This window comes from Capsicum annuum, unplaced genomic scaffold (assembly GCF_002878395.1).
Source record: "Capsicum annuum cultivar UCD-10X-F1 unplaced genomic scaffold, UCD10Xv1.1 ctg60978, whole genome shotgun sequence".
Taxonomy (NCBI): domain Eukaryota; kingdom Viridiplantae; phylum Streptophyta; class Magnoliopsida; order Solanales; family Solanaceae; genus Capsicum; species Capsicum annuum.
Window position 1 is genome coordinate 3,741 of NW_025869838.1, and position 7,586 is coordinate 11,326.

Consider the following 7,586-nt stretch of genomic DNA (forward strand, 5'->3'; position numbering starts at 1 on the left):
CTAGCGCATTTGAGCCCTATCAAAACTAAAAGAGGTGGTATGCGACATCCGAACAAGATTATCTTCGGATGGAGCCACAGATAGGTCCAAAGAATATTGTCATGAGTTCTTGATTCGAGAAACTCGATCGAAGCATCTACTCCACAAGCAATGAAAACTTATCATAATGCAATCTTTGTTCGATGGCGTTCACTCGCTCGTTCAAGAAACGGTCAACCACATCCGGTCTAATCAAAGAAAGAGCGTGCAAATGCTCCATCATCCAGAGTTGTAATATCAAATTACTTTCCTCAAAAAATTGCATTCCATCTCTTACTTCAGTCAAAGCCTTATACATTTCCACTAAAATCATAGGTATGATAGTGACCTTATCCCCTTTCTTAAATAAGGCCATCACTACTGATTGTAAATAAGTATTGACACACCTTTCATCTAACGGGAACACTAAAGTACCTGACAGTTCTAGACAGAAAACATCAAGAAGATGTTTCTCCCAATTTTTTTTGTGGTACAAAATTCATCCCAAAAGTGATCAAAGCCTTCCGGAGATCCGAATCTAGCGAACAAATAGTCTAAGGGAATCCAAGATTGGTTCAGGCATCCTAGGTGCTTATTAACCTTCAAACCACAACCCTCGAGAAATCTCTTGCTAGAATGATTTTGGGCTAGGATTATCTCATTATCGATATAAAGCAACTGAAATAAACCAGATATTTCTGCCAGGGTAGGCATCATTTTGCAACCTCCAAACCTAAATACCAAACTATATGAATCCCAGAAGGTCAATGCAGCCTCTATTAGATCTGGACGGGGCATGATACACAAAAGCGATGTAAGATTGCCCAGTACTCTCTTTAGCTCATGCTTTTCGGAGTAGTTGAACATATCCCATCACTTGATCAACTTCTTGGATACCTTGGAAACCATGAGGAATCTAGACCATATGGATTGATCCATCCTGTAACAGCATACAAAAATTACGACTCAAGATTCGATAAGAGAAAGATAATTCCCGGCCCTTGGGATTTTAACACGAAGAAGTGTCAAGTGAAACAAGGGACGACTAGTCTATAACTCAAATTCACTGAATGAAACTGCTAGGAAAACTCAGCCTATTTGGATATGACCACTAACAATAATTGACCAAATAGAAAATGGGCCTAAACTTGGACTAAGACAATGATCAAATTAAAACATTATCGGACCCACCAAGGGTTGCCTACATATCCCATCCTAAGGAACGAGAATCAGGTATGCGTAGTTCATCTAGATTGGACAGCTAAAGATTAAACAATCGACTGAACCCTGACTTGAGATACACGACCACAAACAGAAGATAAAAATCATCAATAAAAATCTTTTTTGGGTTTTTCATTTGACACTTCACATAAAAATGATACCAACAACTATAAAAGGAATATCTTTTTGATATTTTCGTTATATGAAATGTACAAACCTACTACCATCTTTTTTGAATTTTCTTTTTATAAAAAGCTCCTATTTAAAAAAAATTGAAATTTTCAAATTATGAATGTTTGCTGAAGAAAACAAAGGGAAAAAAAATTAGCTTTTGTTTTTTTTTTTTTTGAGAAAATGACGTGCAAAAGGTAAAAAATCATTTTGAATTTTTTTTTATTGTGAAAAATAAAAGCCATAAAGAACTCTAAAAAACTACGAAACTCTTATTTTTGTTTTTTTTTACTCACTTTTCTTCTTTTTTTCCAACCTTTCCTTGCCTAAATACTTTTCTTTAATTCTAGCAAATGTTTTTCCCTATATCAGTCTGTTATAAGACCTTATTACCCTCAAAAATTCAATAATTAGCACGTACGGATGCTTTAGAGGTGAGTCTCCTACAAAGAATTAAGTGGGTCCTGCTAGGTGTCAATATGATGTAGATAAGCATGACCTAAAGGCTGACCTAGATTGGGGTCTACTAACAAGGCTGTTTGGGGGAGCGTATAATCGATAGTGGCTACGAGATCTTTCCACCTACTCCATACATTCGATGGCTCCCCCTCTTAAAATAAGGGTGACTCAACTAGAGTTTGTGTACATGGCGTTCATTCTAGGACTTGTTGGGAAAGAAATAACTTAGGTTATGCAAATGATAACAGATATAAAATGGTAACACATAAGAGAAAAATTATAAACACTTAGCACGTAGGTACTCAACAATGATAAAACAATAACACAAACGATAACACAAACAAGGCGTCTATACACCTACAGTGTCACACTAAGACGATACAACTCAAAATAAAGCTCGAATTCTGAAAATTTCCCAGAAGAGTCGCCAGAGATGTCACACCTATTTTTTCACCAAAAAGAATTCATTTTAAGTTTGTAAAGAGTTTTACTATCAAGTGACAAAAGAAAATAATTTACTCCAAAAAAGACTTTTAACAATCAACATTCAGAGTCACCACCTCGCATAATCTAGTGTGCTAAGTCACCTTTGGAAATCCTTTTCAAATCAATTTTTTGACTCTTTCAAACCTGGTCCGCGAATAGAGATTTCAATTAAGGAATTCTATTGACCGAGAGGAAGGTGTTAGGCACTCTTCGGTTCTGTGGTTCGACCACGGTCGCTTCGTGGAATATATCAGCTAGTATGACATTATAAAATGCATAAACCAAATAAAACACACAATAAACTAAAACAAACAATCAAACAAACAAAACCAAAGAAAGTGTCCAGTCCAATTTATTACAAAACGAAATAAAAATATTGAAATTAAAACCTAAACTATTCTAACTATCGTACACTATGTTTTACCCGATGTCACGGGCCTTGATCATGATTGGTCTTTCAAGTATAAAATATCATGGGGCATTATCCGGTAATAAATACAATGTATCTCAGGGCAAATAAAGGTCATTTAACACATTCAAACACTGAACAATACACAATCCTAATTATTGCCTACCCGACCTAAGATTTGCCTATTAAATTTTTTATCTAAGACATGATACTATCGGATTTGATAAATTAACACTTATTCAAATCAACCAATAAATCAACTCAAGCCAATATGTGATTTTATCAATTTCAATCCCCACCCCGAGTTTCATCTTCAATCATTGTTCAATCAAGTCTCAATTATTAATTCAAAGCTTCCCCTTTCAAGTTTCATAATCCAAATCAAACATCAATGGCATACACACCATAAGGAATCAAACCATACTAAGCACAGCGATCATTCACACCCACAAATATTAAAATTCAAGATAAAGGCAAAGAACGAGAGTAAGAAAAATGGACCTCAGTTGGAGCTTTCAATATACCAAAGATAGAACTGCGTCCAGAAAACCCAATTTAAACCTCAATAAAGAACTCCGTAGGGACCTCAATATACTCTCTTTGTTCTATTTTCTGCCAACTCGAATCAAAATTGTGAAGTAACAGATGAACACTCGAAACCAAAACTAAAACTTCAACAAAGAAAACCAGAACCCCCGTGTAACAAATTCCAGCAAGAATTTGTCAGAGTCGGCCTAATACAGTCGATTTAGATGACTTGATGTCCGAAGCTAATGTTTTTCTTGGAGAGATTTCTCCAAAAAAAATCAAGGGATGTGGATAATTTTTGGGGATTTTAGGGGTAGGATAGATTTAAACCCTGTGGTACGTGAACCCAACCAAAAATAACCAGTTCCGACAAAGAATTTGCCAAAAAAATCAAACCCAGTCGAACCCCTTATCAATTTTCGTTCATCCTCCTCAATTTCTTTCTGTTTCCTCTCTTTTTCTCCTAAATCTCACTGATTCTATGAGTGTGTGTGAGCGTGTATTCATCTGTGTGCGAGTGCATGAATTTGAGGTCCTCTTGTATATATGCGATGGTGTGTGTATATTATGAGAGAAGCCTCCTTTTTCTCTATATATAAGTGTGTATATATGTGCATGAGTGATTTTTTTATTTTTGTGTGATGCGTATATATGTAGTGACGGTGTATGTGTATTATGTATATATGAGAGTGAAAAGGTGTGAGCTCTGTGTGTGTAAAAACTGTTAGGATATTTTTTTGTGAGGGAAAATATGTTAGGGGTTAAGGGGGTAGGGGGTGAGGTAGGAAGTTGGGGTGGTTAGAATAATGTGAGGTGGTTAAATTTGATTAGGTGGGGTATTAATTTGTTATGGATTTGTTGTAATTTTGTTATTTGGGATAAAGATAAAAAATGATGAGATGGTTGTTTATTTTATTTTTCTTGTGGAAAAATTACCACGTGGATGGGGTACGTGATAAGGTAATCGAGTTCAATTGATTTTCGGTGTGGGGCAAAATTACGTGTCTATAATGTTCACCCACTTAACTCATACGCAGTCCTTCTTAGTGGCTAGTGCCCATAATTGCTTTAGTATTGCTGCCCTATTCTAGCTACATAAATGCAACACATTGAGATCACCAACACCCCTAAGTTGCCAATCCTTTTCCCAAGAGACCAAGGCTCTCTTGGACTTTTCACTAGAACCTGTCTACAAGAAGGTTCTACAAACTTGTTCAATTAACTTCATGATATTTTTGGGTAGGAGAAAATTTGGGACTAGTATTTTTGCATGCCAAACACCACAGACTTAATAAGTTGGAGCCTTCCATCATATTTAAGAAGCTTAGAAGTCTAGCATTTCATCTTCCCTGTAATTTTGTCCCTCACTGACATACATTGACTGATTATAAGTTTTTTTGGATAACAAGGGGACTCCCAAGTATTTAAATGGTAAAGTGCCTTCATTAAACCCCAAGAGATTGAGTATATCCTGCTTAACTTGTGGATTGACCCCTGAGAAGTACACTGAGCTCTTGTCACAATTTGCTTGCAATTCCAAAGCACATGAAAACTTGTCAAAAACTTGCTTAATCATGTGCACTGAACTTACCTCAACCTTGAAAAACATCAATAAATGATCCGCAAAGAAAATATGCAATATATTAAGTTATTTACACCTAAGGTGGAAATGAAAGTTGTTATTCTTTGTCACTACTGCCAATTCTCTTTGCAAATATTCCATGATAATAATAAAGAGAGAGGGTGACATAGAGTCACCCTGTTTAATGCCTCTTCTGCCTTGGAATCATTTATTAAAACTACCATTTAGCATCAAAGAGTATGAAATAGATGACAGACATTCCATCACCCAGACTTGAGAGGGAACCCCACACCTAACATATTACTTAAGAATGACCATTCTATATAGTCATAAGATTTTCATAGGTCTACTTTCATGACACATCTAGGGGACATACCCTTCCTAGTATACCATTTCAAGACTTCATGACTTAAGAACACATTATCCACTATACTCTTTCCTTCTATGAATCTAGATTCTGCAGGACACATAATTGAACTACGGACACTTTTGATTCTATTAGTAAGGATCTTAGTGATGACTTTATAAAATTTGGTGCAACAGGCAATATGTCTGTCGTCTTTTACAACAGTAGGATTAGGAATTTTTGGGACTGTTGTTGTGATAAATTCGTAAAAGAATTATTCTACTTATCATAGTAAAGAACTTTTATTTATATTTGTATGATAAATAAATAGTTCATAATATAAAAAGATATTATATAGATACAGAATCGCAAATATTAGGGGTAAAATAGGCATTACATAGGACAAAAGGGGAAGAATGACTATTGTTCATAGTTGAGAGGAGAGTTTAACTTTTTAAAGTAAAGTTTGGGGGTGTAAGCAGTTTTCACCCAAAATAATACAATTAGTTGAGCACTAGTAGTTTTAATTTAAATTCTAAATTTGCCTCAAACTATATGTATACAGAGTTCTGACCTGGAAACAATAGGTTCACTTCAATCCCAGAAGCCACCTTGAATCTGTCCCTGAACAAGTAACCATTTATTTCAAGGGTCACTGGTGATAATTAAAAGATCGTCCCCAAAGCCTAGGTCATTACTGCTGAAATCACATTGCTGCTGCTACAAATAATCATCAAATGGATTGTGAGCAGAAAAAGAACTAGATTGAAGTACATTTTTCCATAGATCAGCCAGATTACCATCCCACTTTTTATCAAATAGGCCTTCTTTTAATTGGATTGCATCAGTAAAAGCCTGATAATCACTAGTATTTTCTTGTACTGTGTTACAAGTACATTTCGTTTTGATTCATGAAGACCGCTCCCATCAAACATTCTTATTTGGGCAGCCTGGTGCATTAAGTGTTAGGTTCGAAATCGAGAGGGCGTCATGCGGAAGCTTTTAGTTTGCAAACCATAAGACGATAAATCAGATGACACATGAAAAATTAAACTAAAAGTATATTATTGGATATGATTTGGCCAAACGGCCTACATATTAAAAATAAAATTGAAAATCCTAAAACTTATTGGGAGAAATCTCCCCCTAAACAAAGACTCTTTAAAGACTACATTGTGGATGTCTATTTACAGATGTCCAAAATCTTTCCTTCAAAAAAGAGGTTATCCAAGTATGAAAAAGAATTATATTTTTTTCTTTCAGTAAAAGTAAAAGTAATTATAGTAACTTTTATTTTACTTCTAAGAAAAAATAAAACTTAAATATATTAAAAAAAAAAACAGGGCAAAAACCCTAACATTAAGCTCCCATTACCCTGCATCACTTTTTTCTTTGTGTAAAACAGAGGTACTTTGTGCCGCAGCTGTTGGTATCCAGTTTTTTTTTTACATTACCTGATGTGTCATTTATTGTGTTGGATTTGAGAACGCTTTTTCGGGAATGAAGTAGTACTTGAGGATGCTGATAAATTCTGTGTAGGTTATTTCTAAACGGGTCCGGCTCTCCAAGGAAGAGATGCGGGAAGTTAAGCGGCGCATTTGTTCCTCTTAAGCCTAAAGGCCTCGACATCATAAGAAATAGCAATTTCCTCAGCGCTGTCAAATGTGCCTAACCAGAGTCTAGTTCTTTTACAAGGAAGGCGAATCTCAACAACCCATTTCCCCCAGTAGTGTTGTCTTACTCCCTTGTATCGTTTAGGCGCAGGGGAGGAATAAGTGCTATAAACATTCACCATCGTCGTCATTGAAGTTGTCAATGCTGCATGATGGTGCGGGTCATAGTCAAGATTAAGGTAATTCTGAGGTGCAAAAGAAATCATAGTTTGATTTTGAGAAAGTGATTGCCAATTAAGGTGACAATTACTTATTGATGGAGGATCATCAAGAGCAAAAGAAAAACAAAATCTTGAATTATGAAGAGCATAACAAAACCCGAGCTCATAGCCAGGTGCTCTAATTCTCTCAGGCCCCACCTGGTCTCCATTGGATTTGTTTGATTGTTTTGGATCATAGGATGGATTGAAAAAGGGTGCTACAAGGTTTACGTGTTTTGATGATGGGCTTAATTTGAGCTTCTTTAGAGGTCTATCCCTTGACATAGTGGATTGAACCTTGCCAATTGATTCGACATATTCCATTTTTCTCGTGCTCGTACGAGGTGGTTTTCTTGAAGTATGTCTAAATGAAAATTTGAAAGAAATGTAACAGCAGTACTATATGACAAATTTCAACACAGGGAGGGAGGAAAAAGGCATTAAACCAATTTGATAGAAAGATGATGGCGAGGGAACTTTGGTTTATTTGGTA

The 7,586-nt window shown here is 35.7% G+C and overlaps 1 pseudogene; it reads right to left on the minus strand.

Annotated features, from left to right (window-relative positions):
- Positions 1–6,590: 6,590 nt before the first annotated feature.
- LOC124893528 lies at positions 6,591–7,417 on the minus strand (annotated as a pseudogene).
- Between the last annotated feature and the right edge of the window lie 169 nt (positions 7,418–7,586).